Source organism: Panthera tigris, chromosome B1 (assembly GCF_018350195.1).
Source record: "Panthera tigris isolate Pti1 chromosome B1, P.tigris_Pti1_mat1.1, whole genome shotgun sequence".
Classification (NCBI taxonomy): domain Eukaryota; kingdom Metazoa; phylum Chordata; class Mammalia; order Carnivora; family Felidae; genus Panthera; species Panthera tigris.
In genome coordinates, this window is record NC_056663.1 from 19,290,565 (window position 1) to 19,310,072 (window position 19,508).

A 19,508-nucleotide genomic window follows, 5' to 3' on the forward strand; every position below is an offset into this window, starting at 1 on the left:
GCAGCACAAATATGATAGTTTAGGATAAAGATGCAGAATTATGCTTGAATTTCTCAGATTAAATATTTTGAAATTATTATCTTAAAATATTTTCTTTTCAAAAATTTCAAGGTGTTTACTCAGTATGTTAAATATTAACAACTCATACATATCTTATTAATGGAATTTATTACAAAACTATGAATATTTTATTATGTTTGTATCCAACATAAGTTAGTAAGTGCCATAAGGGCAGAGACCATGTCTTAATCATCCATTTCTCAACAAATCAAATGGTGTTTCATGTAAAGTAAGTGTTCAATAAAAGTTTTCTAAATAAATAAAATATCACCACAAAACCAGTTCTATAGAGAAAGAGCATAGCTACATAACTAGAAATTAGTGAGTTTTATAAACCACAAAAGGGTAACTTGATTACTATATATAATACTCAACCATTTGCTTTTGTACACATGTGAATATATAACTAAGTACTATTTATGGTTAAGGCTATAACTTGTCAAGACAAGGTATGAAGTCAGCAGGATACCTTAAAATTTTACAGACATTGTTGATGACTATAAACTTTCTTGACTCTAGAACTGACTGTTAAATGGGCAGAGAGAGGGGTGGCTGGGTGGCTCAGTCTGTTAAGTGTCCAACTCCGGCTCATGTCATGGTCTCATGGTTTGTGGGTTTGAGCCCCGTGTCGGGCTCTGTGGTGACAGCTCAGAGCCTGGAGCCTGCTTCGGATTCTGTGTCTCCCACTCTCTCTGCCCCTCCTCCATTCATGCTCTGGCTCTCAAAAATGAACAAACATTAAAAAAAATTAAAAAATAAAATAAATGGACAGCGAGAGAAATATAGAGACATATCTATTTAATATTAAATAGGTAGCTGAGGATATCTTAATATAAATAGTCAAGGAATATGCATAAAACTATAAATCTAGAGTGTTTCTCAACTGGGCCTAATTTGTCCCTCTTCCCCACTTGGGTATATTTGTCAGAACATGGGAGGGATATTGGAATATACCGGGTAGTAGTTAGGGATAATGCTGGACATCCTACAATGCACGAATAATTATCTGGTCCAAAATTTCAATGGTCCTGGGGTTGCGAGACCCTGAACTAGAGGCTAGCCATTCACAGAAAATAAACAAAGTTCTCCTCTGTGAATCCTTTCTACAAATAGGGACACTGTGCTCTAGAGGAAAAAGACATATTAGTTTCAATATATTTTTAAATTCTGTGTGAATGTATTCTTCAAACAAGTTATAAACGATCTTGAGATATAATTGGCTATCAAATTATAGGCAAAAGTTAGATTTTGGTGGCTCTATACCTATTAAACTTGAATATTCATTGTTTTTCTGATTAGGTATGCCTAATATATGTTCTTTTGCATGATTACTATGCATTTAAGTTGAATGTACTAGAATAAAAGGCTTCTTTATTAACTGATTTTGTATATTATCTAATACAACAAAAAACCAATAAAATAGAATATATCCTATTTTCCAAGTGCAAGTAAAATTTTCATGATTTCCACTAGGAAGAAAATGAAAATTTTTGTTAGAATTTTTGGCATGGTCCAGATGTAGAATATTTTATGAAACAAAATGATGATGTTACTTTATGTTTATGAGTAAATCTAGAGTTTTAACTTTTGTCAATAAGTTGAAGCCATTATTTAGAGGTCAATGTAGTAAAAATGTCAGTCAAGAAAAAGATGGTTATGCCCAAACTAAAGGTTAAGTTCAAGAGCGCAGTCAAAGAAGTTCAAAATTGTAAAAATGAAACAAAACAAAACAAAACAAAACAAACCAAAACAAACAAACAAACAAAAAACCCCAAGAGCTAGATTAAGCCATAAGAATTGTACAGACATTAAAGGCAGAAAGAAATTGAAGCAGAATCCAGAAGTTGTATTTTAGGTTTGAAAGCTGGCCTAATAAATATAAAAATCTAGATGTGTTTTCTCCAAATATAGAGAAACAAATCCTTTCCATTTTACATGAGACTCCCAGGTCTTTTGGGAAGTACAGGACCAAATCAAACAAGGACATGTTCTATCTTCAGGAAAGAGAAAGTCTGATCCAAGGTTAATATTGGAAAACCCATGTGAAGCATGGAGGTCAATTTAGTTCCAGAGGTGTTGAGGTGAGTGACAAAACCTGTTCGTGAACTCAAATGATCAGTTTGTATTCACGTATTCATCCTAAATTGAGAACAGGACTTTCTCTCGGTCATAGGCTGCTCGTGAAAACTGCAGAAAAGTCTCCCTGGCCTGATAGTCTATCCTCCAGCAATTACTGCTGTCATAAGGGAGAATATTAGTAATAAAGCAAAGTGATACCTCCCATTTCTACCAAATGGAGAATCTAGGTAATTCCCTCTTTATACAAAGAATGAAGAATATGACAGATATATCTCGATCTTTGCCAGAAATAATTGCCCTCTATTGCATTTTTGGGAAAAATATTTGTGTAATTCCCTTTTGAGAAGTGACAATGTAGAATTCTCATAGAGCAAAGGTTCTAAGAATATGTTTTATTTCACTTTTAGTTTCTGGTTTCTGGTTCAATATACATACTGAGTTTTAGCACATTTTTAATGGATTTGGCTTTGCTTAAAGCTATTGATTGGAATTATAAAGACAATTATTCATTCATTCCATATACCTGTAGAGAGAATTGAATACTATTGTGAAGTAAGAGTATCTTGAGTTGCAAACTCAAACAACCCACAGTGCACTCTAATATCCAATTGGCATTTCATTAAATCTTTTCACAATTACTTAGAATTTGTTGGCTGAAACATTTGCTACAAATCATTGCTAATGTAGCATCTTAAATAACTTCAAAAATGAGCTTGTACATTTCTATTAAGTAGTGTTAATGAACAATTTAAGAAGCAAATATGCCAGCATTCTTTGTTGTTTTCTTCTCACTTCACATTTATGTTGTTATTTTTTTAAAAATACTAATTTTACCAACTGGGGGGAATTTGTGATAACAAGGCAATTTTTCAGGAATATTTGGTCACCCCAAATCCCACTGGCTGTTTCTTGGGTAAAATAGCCTTCCCCATGGCAAGGTTTTTATGAAGCAATTTCTACCAAGAACTTTACTCTCCCACTCTAAACCCCCTTCTGCGCATTTTTGGGCACCTGGGGTCTGTTTGTTCAAATGTAGTACAGATTTTATTTCATCCACAATACCCACTCACCTAAAGAAAGTTGCAGAAAGAAATGAAACCAGTCTGTCTTAACTTTAAAAAAAAAAACTACCTTTTTATATAACTGATACCTGGTATGTGTCCCCAAGACTAATTAACCAGTTTTCAATACAAAACAAATGACATTTCATTATTTAGTTTCATCCACTTGTTTTCCAGGTACTTCCGTGTGGGATGAGGAAGAACAGAGCTCAGTGATATTTTAAGGTTTTGTTGGCATTTCCTTGTTTAACACAGTGTGGGCAATGCAACAATCCTCCTGGTTACACAAAATAGAAGAACAAAGTACTCTGTAGGAAGGGCGTGAACAGCATCATTCCTGGGCTTTAGTAACAGTGTTTCTAACTACTTACGTGTGTTGGTGGGTAGAGGGAAGCCAGTTGACATAAGGTATCCAGCAAACTTCTAGCAGAGCCCCAGCATTGTTTGCCTGGAGCATAAATATGCTTACTCTGACTCTTACTACAAATTGTCCAAGGTAGTCCCTGTGCTGTCACTGGGAAGATAAAGGCAAAGAAGACCTTCAAATAGATCTGCAATTAGTTGAAAAAGACAAGACCAATGGGCCAACTCTGGGAGGAACCATTGGGCTAGTGTGAAAGGGTATTGTCTGCAGGGGTAGGGATGAAAAGGGGTACAAAGAAGGGGTAAGTGTCTCAGATCAAGGCATTTGTCCATGCTATGTCCATGCTGTTGTTCAACCCCCAGGCACAAAATTGCGCCCAGAAAAATTTCAGCAGATCAAAAGACCAAGAACTTTGATTCTCTTTCCCATTTGGTGTGGTGTTTTCTTGTTTAGATGAACTATCTTTCTTTCAGTCGTTTGCTTCATGCTGCTATTGCACATGAAGTTTACAGCAGGAACACCACTTTAGGATGCCCTTTGTGGAATGCAAACACCGTCTCTGAACTTCCACCTTTGGCTCAGCCAAAGAATGACTGGGCCTCAAAGTTAGCTTCGCCTATGTATTCCTAGAATGTCTCATGAAAAGAGTTACATGCATGTCTGTGCTTCATCTGAGCCACAAAATCAACTTTGTATTGCATGAAAAGAATTCTGCTAACTTTTTAAAAACTATTTAAAAATGTTTATTTTTTATTTATTTTTGAGAGAACGAGCAAGAGCGAGAGAGCTACAGCAAGCACAAGCAGGGAAGGGGCAGAGAGAGAGAGAGAGGAAGAGAGAGGGAGAGAGAATCTGAAGCAGGCTCTGTCAGTGCAGAGCCCAGTGGGAGGTTCCAACCCATCAATCTGTGAGATCATGACCTGAGGCGAAGTTGGACACTTAACCGATGGAACCGCCCAGAAGCCCCTGTGAATTCCACTAACTTCTCATCCTCACCCCTGAATCACAATTGCTCATATAAAGGGGCTGGTCACCTTTTATCTACCCTACAGTTAAGACATGTTTTGGTCTCCCTCTAAACACATCCTTCTTTTCCTTTTTGTTTTCATTTTTTTTCTTTTCCTCTTCTCCCTTCCCCTCCTCTCTCTGTTCTTTTCTTCCTCCATTTCTTTTTCTCTTTCTTTCTTTCTTTCTTTCTCTCTTTCTTTCTTTCTTTCAGAGCAATGATTCTCTGATATTTCATTTTAAAAGAATTTATTCAATGTTTATAGATGTAAAACTGCATTCAAATGTCTTCCTTTGAAAATAATCAGTTCTATAGTTAAATTTGATTTCATTATTTTGGGGGAAAAACCGTTAGATTTAAACAATAGGGTTTATTTTGTGGAACTATTTTCATTGTATTCTTTGACTATCATATCTACTCTGTAGAGAATAGCTTACATATTTTGAGTTAAGTAAAAGCACTCTGGGAGATTTCTATTTAAAGAGTATTTGGGGGGAAATATTTGAATCTTATTCTAATGAATACAGTAATGATTTAATTTTAAATGGATTGGATGTGTAGAAGTTAGAATCTGGCATAGTCTTCAACTCCAGGAGGAAGAAAGTAACCTCACAACTATAACTTTGGGTGTAGTACAAGGAAGCTTGAAATTGTGGTCTGTATTCTGAAAAATAAAAATAAGTAGTTTACCCAAATTAACCAAGACCAAGTAGTACCTTATTATCATATTTTTTCAGACAAGTTTTTTTTGTATATTTTAAAATTTGTTTCAGTCATACTTTTTTCCCCAAGAGTTTCAGTTTATTTGCAACCATCAGTGGTAAGTGATAAAGCAAAGTCTAGAGTATACAAATGTTTCAGTTTTACATCAAGGATTGAAGATTAGTTGACTTTTTTTTTTTTAAAGAAAATACAACAGAAGGGTGTACACATGTAAAAACCTAAAACAAACACTTAGCCATTTAACTTTATAACTGATAAATGGAAAAAATACACATTTTTTTGCTATTTTCTTATATTAGGGGAGCTTCTCTCGTGTGCGTGTGTGTGTGTGTGTGTGTGTGTGTGTGTAATTTATTGTCAAGGTAGCTAACACACAGTGTATACAGTGTGCTCTTGGCTTCAGGAGTAGACTACCCTGATTCATCACTTACATACAATACCCAGTGCTCATCCCAACAAGTGCCCTCCTCAGCGTGCATCACTCATTTCTCCTCTCCCCCAACTCTGCCTCCATCAACCCTGTTTGTTCTCTGTCTTTAGGAGTTTCTTATGCTTTGCCTCCCTCTCTGTTTGCAACTTATTTTTCCTTCCCATCCCCCATGGTCTTCTGTTAAGTTTTTCAACTTCAACATGTGAGTGAAAACATATAACTGTCCTTTTCTCACTGGCTTATTTCACTTAGCATAATAGCCTCCAGTTCCATCCACATTGTTGCAAATGGCAAGATTTTATTCTTTTTCATTGCTGAGTAGTATTCCAGTGTGTGTGTGTGTGTGTGTGTGTGTGTGTGTGTGTGTGTGTGTGTATCACATCTTTTTTATCCATGCATCAGTTGATGGACATTTAGGCTCTTTCCATAATTTGGTTCTTGTTGAAAGGGCTGCTATAAACATTGGGGTACAAGTGCCCCTATGCATCAGCACTCCTGTATCCCTTGGATAAATTCCTAGCAGTGCTATTGCTGGGTCATAGGGTAGGTCTATTTTTAATTTTCTGAGGAACCTCCACACTGCTTTCCAGAGCGGCTGCACCAATTTGCATTCCCACCAACAGTGCAAGAGGGTTCCCGTGTCTCCACATCCTCTCCAGCATCTATAGTCTCCTGATTTGTTCATTTTAGCCACTCTGACAGGCGTGAGGTGGTATCTCAGTGTGGCTTTGATTTGTATTGGGGAGCTACTCCTAATAAGGTACGCTGTCACATCCAGATTGGCCCATCCGATCATTGGCCCATCAGTATCATTTAACACTGATGAGGAGTGCCATGTCTTTTAAGGTTTTTTGATCCTCATCTTGCATCACTGGGCTTCTCAGCTGAAATATCAGTGTTCAACCACAGCTCCATCTTTAGCCTTCAGTTGGCCTCAACAACCACTCAACTGCTGAAGATTCCTAAATCTGTGCCCGTAGCCTGGAATATTTCTCTGAACTCCAGACCCCCCCACCCCAACCCATACCCAACTGTTTCCAGGCCAACTTCATTTGCACACTTCCAGTTTTCTCAGATTCAGTATTTCAAGTCCTTTTGCAACTCCACCACCACAACTTCAATCCACGCATCCCATCTATATTAACAACTTCCAGAAAGGTCTCTCTCCACACTATCATTACTTCAACCATTCATCTAAACAATTGCCGAGTTGCACTAAGCCATTTTCCTGCATCTGGTGTGGCCCCCTGCCTCCCCCTGCATCCTGCCTGTTGCTGACAGACTGCCTTTTCTAAAACACAATCTGTATTGGTCAATTTCTTGCTTTATAAGCCTCCTGCTTTCCACAGGCACCCTCAATTTGTTCCTACCTTTCTGGGGCTATCTCCTTCCACTCCCTGCATACATATGTTTTCTCCGGTAGAATGGAATTTCCTGCAACTCTCCAATTTTGGCAGGATTTTACACTTCTGTGTTCACAGATGCTGACTCTGGCATTCACTTGTAATCGTTCTCCAATCATTTCAACCAGTTAATTCCTATCTTCCTTCAAATCAGCTTTTGTGTCAATGCACTCAAAGACTTCTCTGTTTTACAGCATATGTTTGCCTATGCGTTTGCCTCACCTTACATTGTATCCTGTGCACAACCTTATCACAGCGCTGATCTCTCTCTGCCTCCACAATGACACTGTTACCTTTCAGTGTGAGGTTATGTCCTATAATACTAACTAACATGCATAACTTCATTGAATCCTCACAACAAACTTATAAAGAAGCTATTTTTATATACCCTTTTACAGATGAATACATTGAGGGAAATAAAAACAGAAAACTCACAAAGGCCACAAGGTAAAATTTAAACACAAGAAGTGAGACTCCCAAACTCACACTCTTAACTGCTACATTATTTCGTGTTTATTCCTAATACACGATTATAATACACATTCTATAAATGTTGGTTAAGGAATGAATGAATGCTCAGTAGCATGCTTTGTCTTAAATGGACGTTTTAACAAAGATGTCATACAAGAACTACAAGGCGTAGAACTCAGGTCATATGAGTATTCTTTAATTAAGTCCATTAAGGGTCTGCTGCTATATCCTGCCTTTGTTTTGTTGCTTATATAAAAAACACTCACTATTCTTGGATATTCAAGTTGCTCAGGTCACCTAGAGAACACTATTCTCCCCTGATACTCTCTTTCATGACTGTGGTCTCTGGGTAGAAGATGCACAAAACCCATTACACACCTTTTTCTTTCTTTTGAAGAGATTATTGGGGCCATGATGCTCTTATAATATCCTGCTCCTGCAGAAAATGAGTATTTTTCCAGGAAAGTCACTTCTTATTTTTGTGTCTTAACTTTTTCGCTTGGGAAATGAAGAAAGATTTAAGAGAAAAATATTTGCCTAACACTTCAGAAGAGTTTTGGGGATAGTAGATAATGAAATAATGATTTCTAAAACACTAGCAGATTTGCAGACAAAAGTTGCTGTGAGATGCAAAGATGATAAGAATTTTAGGGAAACAGTCCATTTAATAGCCACTCACCAGAGAGGTTTAATTCTAAGAAGTGCTTAAAGAAGTACTTTGAGTTAGCTGTTAAAGTCCAAGTGATTATTTTAGGACTTTAAAAAATGCCAACTTGGGTAGAAAACAAATAAGCAAGTCATAAACGTGTCAACTTTGCTAAAAATCAGATTCTGTTTCCTAAATTTAAAATGTAGTAAGACTGGTTACTCTGTATGGAAATAAACAAAAAAATTTCAAAGAAAGCAGAAATAAGCATGTTTCATAACAACAGAAAGTGTAGTTAGAGAAAGAATCATAAAAAAAAGATCATGAAACATTTCCCAGATTTATTTCAATATAACTTTTCGGTATAAAATAATGTAGGATATGCCATTTCTGTATTTATATTAGAAAAGAGAATATGACAATTATAAAGGTGGATAAAAAGTATTATCTGTTGTTTTTGTCATGTTGGTAAAAAAAAAAACAAAAACAGAAATATATTGTCCTAAATTTCTCTTTGGCACAGAGTTGGATTATTTTCTTCAGACTACCATATTTCCAGAGAATTCTTTAGGAACTTCGTTATCAAACTTGAATGAAAATATATTAACAACTGTAAGCTTTTCCTTCAAAAAAGATCTTTTTATTAAATTGCTTTCAATTATGACCTATTATCTAAGTGAATAATTCTTATTCTTATTTTCTTTCCAACGTATTTTGGTTACCTATATCCATACTCAAGAAAAATAAAGAACTTTTAAGGCATAACATTTCATTTTAAAGTAGATTAAGACTCACAATAAGGGTAAAAAGTAGTACACAGCTCCTGTATGCTTTTTACCCAACTCTTCTAAGTTCCAACACCTTTTAACCAAACAACATTGTCAAAACCAGGACATTAACACAGGTGCAATAATATTAACTTAGGTATAAGCAAAGGTAAACTTTTAAGTTATAGAGAGATATATACATAGATAGATGATAGACAGATAGATGATAGATTATAGAAAACTACAAAGACAGACGATATACAGAATGCTAGATAGATAGATAGATAGATAGATAGATAGATAGATACATAGATACATAGATAGATAGATGATAGAGTTTCATTTCTTGAAATAAAGATAGAAGAGTGGATAATAAATGACTTCAGTTTACATGAAAATGAGGCAAACATAACCTTTATTTTGCCACATCAACCTCTTAACCCCTCTTATTCATTCTCCACATCTCTAGATGCATTGTTATCACAATTATTCATTCTGTTTCTGGCCATAACCCCACATGCCCTTCTGCTCCTTTCTGAATGTCCACATCCTCCTCTGTGATGACTCAAGCCAGCATTATTTCAATAACTGGCTCAGGGCCCTCTGACTCAAGACAAAATCCTTGCGCTCTCTCGATACACAAACTAGTCATTTGGTTTTGTATTTTATAGCACTCATGCATGGAAAGTACATTTTTTCTTATTATTGGAAATGTCCTATATTATTATTTTCATATTTGTCTGACTTTGTGCAATAGATTATAAACTGCAAAAGTTTTTCTTCCATCACTTTTGAATTCTCCTAAGTGCACAATCAATCGTGCATTTGATGAAGCCTAAACATGCTTGTGGAATAGAGCCTACCTTTGGCACTAAATGCAAACAGAGCAATTATAAAAGGACATGTCTGCTTAAAGACATTTCAGGAAACACATATGTAAATCGAAATTTCAGGAACAATCCACGCTTATTCAAAAAATATTTCTCTTTGGCATATATTTGAAGGTAAATGAGAAGAGCTAGAAAGTCAAGAATCTTAACTGAAGTGACTTGGAAAGATTGAATGTAAGGATTTTCCAAGTCCTGCCCCAATTCCTGCCCACAAAATTGAACATTAAATGCTTATTATCTTGGGCTACAAAATATGCAAAAAAGGTGAACATTTGTTTTAGCATGAGATAGAAGTTCAGTCCTTACATTAACAACAGACTATTTAAAAATAGTTTTATGACTGTTAGGACATTATAGCATATGATGTGTGCGTTTATGTTATTATCAGAAAATAATTAACATAGCACATGAACTCAGAAATCCTTGAAGAATTTCATATTCACTATTTTGAAATCAAACAGAGGCAATAATAGCCAGAGGCAATAATCTTTTAGACTTACTAAAAGATAGCATCTGTGCATTAAACTGAGGGAAAAAAAATCACAGGAGCACCTGGGTAGCTCAGTGGCCTAAGCGTCTGACTCGATTTCAGCTCAGGTCATGATCTCACGGTTCATAAGATTGAGCCCTGTGTCAAGCCCTGTGTACTGCACAGACAGTACAGGGCCTGTTTGGGATTCAATCTCTCTTTTTTCTCTGCTCCTCCCTCTACCTCTCTCCCATTCTGTCTCAAAATAAGTAAGTAAACTCAAAAGGAAAAAGTCACAAAAATCAAGCTAAGGTATATAATATTGAGAGCTAGACACTGAGGGAGTTGGTTTTAGACTAAGGCCATACATGTACAAGGCTGCTAAATAGAATGGAACTGAATACACCCATGATTTTTATATCTATATTATACAGTGATAAACATATTTATGCTTACTTTAATAGGGATGCATTCCTTTTAATTGTACACACCCACAAATCCACATAAAGAGAACCAGAAGTCCACTAATCCTGTTTTTAACTGAGGGCTTCCAGTGCATCCCCAGATCTTTTTCAGAGTAAAGCTGTCAACTAAGCCTTTGATTTTCCAGAGACATTAGCTTTTTCCTATAAGTTACATTTGCCTAAATTCGACGGGTCTTGTTTACCTTCAAAATCTTCTGTCTTTATTGTGAAGGAGCCCCCAGTGTGTGTGGCCATTTCTTCTTGGATGGCCACATTTTTCAATTTGTTTCTCAACTGGCTTGCATAATAAAAACTCTATTTTTTTTCAGAACATGTAAATATATCTATTACCATCAAAATAAATATTTAATCAATTTTATTGTAATTAGATTATCAACTAATCACTTGACTCTGAATGTTACATTTTGGAAGGGACATAAGCATAGGTGATAAGCAAAGATGATAAGCAAAGGGCCAGAAAGTTTATGTGAAAGTTTATGTTGTCAAAGACCAAACAATTCTGATATTGTAAGTCATATTCTAATTTTTAATTTAATTTTCAAATTTTTAATTATAATATACTTTAAACATGTACTAGTATAGGAAATAATATAAAAAAATAGCTATATACCAATCACTGGGTTGTTTCACTGATGAGAAGATTTTGTCATATTTGTTTCAATCTCCGTCTTTAAGAAAAAAAGAGAAAAAAGAAAAAATACTGATTTTCCAGGTCGATACGCTATTCACAAAACCCTGTTGTCTGTCTCTTAGCTTGAAATTATTGCTGATTTTTATTTTTGTGAAAGGTTAATAGTTTACTTAGCAAAGGACTTTCATCTATTAGCACATTTGATCCTCCCTATACACGTGAGAAATGGTTAGGGTGCATACTACTCTCTGTATTTTACAAAAGAATGAAGCATAGAAATGTTAAATGAGTTTCCCAAGATGTCAAAGTGATTCAAAGAGAACTGGACCAACTTCTGACTGCCAGCCTGCATGCGTCTCTATGTACCATGCTGTATATGTTACAAAGTCATAACTCAGTATCAGAATATATGAGCACAACATAAAGAGGAATACATTTCAAAGCACAGTTAGAACTCTAAATTTTTAAAGAACCCAAACCTATCAATATTTGACCATCACCAGAGTTGTCAACTCATCAAGAAAATCTTAATAATCCTTTCAGACTCCCAGGAGCTACTGGTTGTTTCTATACCTTTAAGTAACACTTTATCCCCTTCTAAAATGCTTTCGGAGAGTCTCTTTGTCTAACTGTCCCAACAACCCTATAAGGCAAGAGTTTTGTTAGTAATCTTTTTGCTGAGAATTCACATGTTAATAGTGCCTTAGGCCAGCAGTCCCCAGTCTGGGCCGCATCACCTGGAGAACTTTAAAACCCTTAAGGTCACACCGTGTACCAAAACACTCAGAATGTCTGCGAGTGGGTTCCAGGCATGGCTACGTTTTAAAGAGCCCAGGGGATTGCAGTGTGCTATGAAGTTTGGGAGCCACGAATTGAAGCAGTGGCTGCACGACAGCTTTTTGTGCTCCTGGTCTGGCCTTGCTTCTTCTACGGCACGAAACTGAACCCACACCTGAGCTTGCCGTCTTTCCTGCGGGCATCAGCTACCCACAGTTTAAGGAAATTCACTTGGCCCTTCATTTTGATTTTTCATTCCATTTATGATTAGAAACAGATCTTTCTATGACATGCAGTCACCACAACATCTTTGACCCCCTGTCAAGCTGCAGCTGAAGCGCTAAGTTAACTATGTAAAGCACTGACCTTTAATAACCTCGATTCTATTTTTAGCTCATCTTGTCAACGGCCTATGAGTCTATCCTTGCGACAACAGTGAACAGAACACTTCTCTCTCTTTAATCTGAATGTTAAGTCCATGAAGGAACTTGGAACACCTTCTGTACTTTAAGATGGAAACAGAAAAGCCATGAATCAATATAATAAATCTCACACTATCTGCAACCTCATAGGCCAACAGCCTTGGATGAGTTCAACAGGCCGAGGTGCTTTCAGCTATTTCCATGTAACACGGAGGATAATGATGTATCTCCCAGGACCTGCCTCTTGATGACCTATCGGCAGTTCTCCAAGAAGCCTCAGCCCACATGTCTCCCTGTCATCCTTGTATCCTGAAGAGTATTGGGGAACTACAAAACCCAGACATCATGTGCAAAAGGTATCTATTATTTTCACCACCGTACAAGCATTCACAACATTAGAAGTTTTCCAGCTGGCTCTCAGAAATGTGGATACACCATGCTCCCCTAATTTGGAACAAGAAAGATTGGCTAAGAAAGTCTGTGCTCTAGTCTTTCACTCCCTTGGAGAATATGGGTTGAGAAATGAGAAGGTAAGAAGCTTCATCAGAGTTGTCTATGATTACTCAGGGTCTTTACTAGTAAACACAGAAATTATGAATCTATATTATGCACGACTCTATCTCCAAGAAACTTCCTAGATTTGTAGTGGCCTGATAAGAAACACCACACATTGTGCCAATATAAGTAAAGGAATTATTTCACTAGCAACAATACTAGTGTTAATTGATCCCACTTTGCCATTGGTATCTTTTGGCTATCGTATATCAGCAGGCTTAACTTTCTCTTTTAGTACAAGAAAAATCATCCTTAGAACCATCACATACTTCACTGAACTTTTATTTCTACATGAGAGAAGTCAATCTTCAGATATAACTAGCATTGAATTAATTTACTCCTTAGATTAACAATAAAGTTATTGAAAAGTACTTTAAATAATTTAAGAATGGAGACTAAGGATCCCCTTAATTTTAACACTGTAAATCTGAATTCTACTCAACATAACATTTTCATGACTCAAATACCCTTTTCAGGAGGAGAAAATTTTAAATGGCATTAATAAAAAATTTTATTACCTATTGAAACTGCTAGTGATGTCCTCCTGTAGAAAAGCCCACTTCTTAAAGACTAGTATATAGGCAAATAATTGCGCATGAATAATAATTAAAATAAATTTAAAATAAGATCAAGGTTTTCTGAATGAGATATATGTCATATGATTTACAGCATATATTTATAAATTCATTTGAGGTGTTAAAGAATTTATTTAAAAATATATATATTTTAATTAAATTTTATGTAAATATATCTATACATATAAATTCTATATATGTAATTCTATATATTCTCTCTATATAAATTCTATAATATATATCATATATAAACATTATTTATATATATATTCTACATATATATTTACCTTGTGCATTGTAGCTATGATTTACCTGAAATTTATTTTTGTATGTTATATGAGGTAGGTAGTCGTCAAGTTTTCTTTTTATCATATGACTAGACAACTGCCCTAGCAAGATTTATTGAAAACAGAAATTCTTTCCCCACTTTAAAACAGCGATAACCTCTGTTGTGTATCTGTTATATCTGTGTGGGTCTGTTTCTGGACTCTCTTCTGCCTCACTGATCTATTTTCCTATTGCCGTGCCAGTATGCTGTTTTAATTACTTTAACTAAATAGTATAAAATCTAGTAGAACAAGTTTTACCACCTAACTTTTCAAGAATGCCTTGGCTATGAGACATTTTCATTTCATATTATTTAAATCAGCGTGTCAAGTTTCCCCCTGTCCTACCCATATACACATACAACTGTTGGGATTTGGATGGAGTCTCACTAAATCTATGAATCAGTTTTTGGAGAATTGACATCTTAAAGCTATTGAGTCTTCCAGTCCATGAATGCAGTATATCACTGGGTTTTAATATTTCTCAATAATCTTTTATAGTTTTCTATGTAAAGTCCTTGCACATGTTTTCCCAGATTTATCCCTAGGTATTTTTTTATACTACTGAAATGACTTAATATTTATATATTTTATAAGTTTCCAACTTCTTGGTGCTTATATATAGAAATAGAATTAACTTTCAATACTGAGCAAACATCCACCAATGTTTCTAAATTCATTTATCAATTCAAATATTTATCTTTCAGCTCATTTTGATATTCTACATACACAATCATGTTTTCTATAAATAATGAATTATTTTTTTCCTTTTCCACATCTTTAAACTTTTTTTTTCTTCTCTTATTGCACTGGCTGGGATTCCTAATACAATGGTAACAGAGGGGATACTTGTCTCATTTCCATTTGTAGGAGCTGACCTTTTAAGTAAGATGTTTCTATAGGATTTTTTCATAGATACCTTTTATCATAATGAAACATTTTTTTCTGCTATTCCTAATTCTTTATTCCAATTTGAATTTTTTTTAATGTTTATTTATTTTTGAGACAGAGAGAGACAGAGCATGAATGGGGGAGGGGCAGAGAGAGAGGGAGACACAGAATCGGAAGCAGGCTCCAGGCTCTGAGCCATCAGCCCAGAGCCCTATGCGGGGCTTGAACTCACGGACCGCGAGATCGTGACCTGAGCCGAAGTCAGACGCTTAACCGAATGAGCCACCCAGGCGCCCCTCCAGTTTGTATCCTTACAATAAATACTTATAATTTAAGAGAACTTGCGTATGTATTCTGAATCCAAAAGAGACTAATTAAAACGATTATAATTTTGTCACTATCTTTTAAATATTTATTCTTCTAATTTTTCGTGTTTTATTCAGTAAGGTAGAACATCCAGAATGATATTGAATAATAGCAGTGATGGTAAGTATCCTAATCTTGTTCCCAACATTAATGAAAATGCCTCTTGTATTTCATGTGGACTCTATTTGCTAATATATGTTTTATTTATAACTTTTACATCTATATTCAGGATTTTTATATGTACATTTGTAGGTGATTTTGGTCTGAATAAATCACCAATCTCACCTGAATGATATTTAATTGCCAAATTCTTTTCTGTGGGTCTACTTTGTGATCTGGTCTTCAAATATCCCATATTAAATAATCCTCACAATGCTTAAAGAGCTTTTTTTTTCTTTTATTGTTTCCATAAATAAAATAGTACTGAATAAATGATGAGACACATTGTCTGATCATAAAACTTTATGTTAGAAAGTTGCTATACTAATCTGAGATAAAGATTACCATTTTGATTAGCTATTTTATAAACAAATGAATACATTGGATTAAGATAGAGCATATATCTCCCTGTCCCAAATTCCATGATGTAACATAAAAAAAATGAATATGGTGAATCCAGTGCCACGTGCGTAAATAAGAAATAGTATTATTAAAGCATAGGAATTTGATAGGATCCTTGAAAGTTTAGAAAATACACAGGGCTCTAATCTATGGAAAAATAAATGTCTAAAATGAGTGCTGCAGGTATTTTTAAAGATAGGAATGATGTGTGGAAGCTTAAGGTCTAGAATCAATAGATGAAAAAAAATGACACATGCCTTGGAAAAATCTGTCATGATTAAATGGAGGCTAAATTAAGAGAAGGTGGAACATCTGACAAAAACATGACAAATTTTGCAAGTGGACATCTCCAGGAACATTTGTGCTAAGCAGCAAATAAGTGACCCTTTTATCTCCAGGTTATAACCAAGATGCAGGAACTGGAACGGAGATTCAGGACAATTCACCAGGTAATTGCTGATCCTGGAAAGAGCAGGGACCTCTCACATATAGGAGTCAAGTCTCAACTTGCAGTCACCAACTCAGACCTAAGTAAACCTAAGATGGTGAATAGGGATCCTCAACTATAAATATGAGCAGACAGCCACAAATTCCCAACGCTGGAAGAAAATCAACACCATAAGAAGAAACAAATATCTATACAACTAAAAGCCAATGAAATTAATATAGCCAACAAAGATGAGAAAAACACATAAATAAGGTTTGTAAAAATCCATAGCTACAAAGCAGGATATGTCTGCTCAAAATATAGAATCTGCCAAGACAAGTTTTGGAAACTGAAATTTTCACTTTTAAAGTCCAACAGTTTTTTGAAGTTCACTTTTAAAGTTCAGTCGGTTAAGCGTCCAACTTTAGCTCAGATCACAATCTCATGGTTGCTGGGTTAGAGCCCCATGTCAGGCTCTGTGCTGACAACTCAGGGCTTGGAGCCTGCTTTGGATCTGTGTCTCCTTCTCTCTGCCCTTCCCCAGCTCATGATCTCTTTCTCTCTCTCTCTCTCTCTCTCTCTCTCTCTCTCTCAAAAATAAATAAACGTTAAAAAATATACAGTTTAATAGATAGAGTAAATACCAGAATGGACAATCTTGAAGAGAAAATTGGTCAGATAAAATGATTAAACTTAGGGATTTTCTCAGAGTATCAGGCAAAAGGTGAAGGAAAGGGAGTATATATATAGGTGATAAGTTAAGGGATATGGAAGCTATATCCAGAAATCCAAAAATCTCTAATTAAAGTTTGGGAAGAGAAAATAGGAAGGATGAGGGAAGGGGCTGCCTGAAAAAAATAATGGACAGAAATAATAATCCAAGTCCTTTGCTTCTCCCTTTTAGTCTAGTCTAAGAGCTATCTTCATGTTAATCTCTCAGCATAGTCTGAAGAGATCAAATATTTATTTTCATGATTTCTTAAAAGAGTCTTATGAAATATAATAATGAACACAATAGTAGAACTAATATTTAATTAAATTTCAGCATTTTTATTTGCCTTCAGTTAACACTTTCCTAGCCCCGTGGAGCTTGGATATGAAAGAGTATGCTCTACTTGGCCAACACAGCTATTTCCATAATTTTTCTCCAAATATAATTACACACTTCCAATTCCAGATACATCAAATCATGGTGGAAGGAACGAAATGGCTGGAATTCTACCAACCAAACAACCAATGTGCTGAATACTCATGTACTGAATAAATTAAGTTTACAAGAGAAAAGGAGTAAAGACTCTCCTATCTTTACCAATTGTTTTCTCTCTCCATCATATAATCCCAAATCTTCATAACATTAACAAATTATTTCCTTCCCCCCATGGTAGACTAGCCTTTATTATTCTTCAACCTGTTTTAAATGTATGTAAATAATAAGCAGCTGATTTGTTTTCTCTATAGCAATAATCAATAATTTGTGGTGCTTTTTTCATTACAGAAATTATATCTCATATTTCATAAACTCTATGGCAAATACTCCATATGGCAGAGGAGACCCATTCCTGCAATTGTGTTTGTTAAGACTGAAAATGCCATTTCAAGTAGGTGCACTAACGTTTACAGCAGAATCAAGATTTATTAAAACTACTCCACAGAGCAACATTGTACAGAATTTATGAACTGTAAAACTGCTATAAAGGTCACTTGAGATGCAAAAGTTTAATTTGGAGTATCATGTTATGGTACAGAACCGCTACACTCAGTGCTTGTTAAAATAAATGGTTTAAGGATATTTGTCTCAGTCTGCGGAGTTTATGAACTCCAACAAAAATAATTTCCTATTATCTAATATTTTACATAGGTTTGGTTTCTTTCAGGTTTGTTCACAAATCCACAACTTATCTCATGTGTAAAATAGCAAAGAAAATTGATACAGATTTGATCTCACTTTCAAAATTCACTGTTGTTTCATAGAGCGTACCGCATATCATTACTGGCCTGACGTCCAACATTTGCTATTTCAAATTGTCATTCTTTCCTCTTTTGATACCAAGACCTTTAGGAATGGACAACTTCTTAGGAAATATAGCAAAAGCGAAAAACACATTGAGTATTTGTAACAGGAACATTTGGGAGAGCATGGTTAAACCAGATTATACATTATAAAAATGTCTTAATTTATAATATTATGTATGTATATATATGTATATATATACATGTGAAAAACAATCAAAGCAAGTAAAATGTAAAGAAAAGTACCAGTTTTAGAGAGTTATCACTTTTGGTATGATAAATATTGTGCAATAAAAAATAACAAAATGGAAAGATAAGCAACAATGGGCATTTTCAAAATCTTTTCTGTAGCAGATTCTATTAATGGTAAAAATAGTATAAAATTATTTCCTATAATTTAATTATACATCAAAACCAGTATTTATTGGGGTGCCTGGTGGCTCAGTCAGTGAAGCATGCAGCTCTTAGTTTTGGCTCAAGTCATGATCTCACAGTATCTGAGTTTGAGCCATGCATTGGGCTCTGCCCTGACAGCACAGGGCCTGCTTGGATTTGCTCTCTCTCACTCTCTTTGCCCCTACCCCACTCATGCTCTCTCTGTCAAAAATAAACTTAAAAAATATTTTTAAAAACCCCAATATTTATTATCAAAGGTCCAAAATGTAGAATCACCATATTATTTAATATATGTGAGATTTCTAATTAGCAGAGTAACAAAGTATAACTTTGCCATAGTATTTACATTGTTAATCTTAGACTATAAAATACTATACTCATCTCCTGAACAATTAAAAAAATTTTAAATAGTCTCATTAAATTTTAAACACAAAGAAGTATCATGGAATCATGGGATTCCATTGTCCACTGTGTGATTAAAATAGTAAACATGATATGTCTCCAAAATTGCCAGAACTGAAAATTTTTTCCCATGATGAGAAAAGCATAGCTAAAATGTTGTGCATATCTATAATTTACTAAGAATTTTACTAAGCAATTAGTTGGAATTATTATTTTTTTCTTTTCATAATCCTTTATCATAGATGTTATTATTACCATTATTTTCAGGATGGGAAAACTGAAGCTTGGAGGGTTTAAGTCATGTTCCCAAAGTCA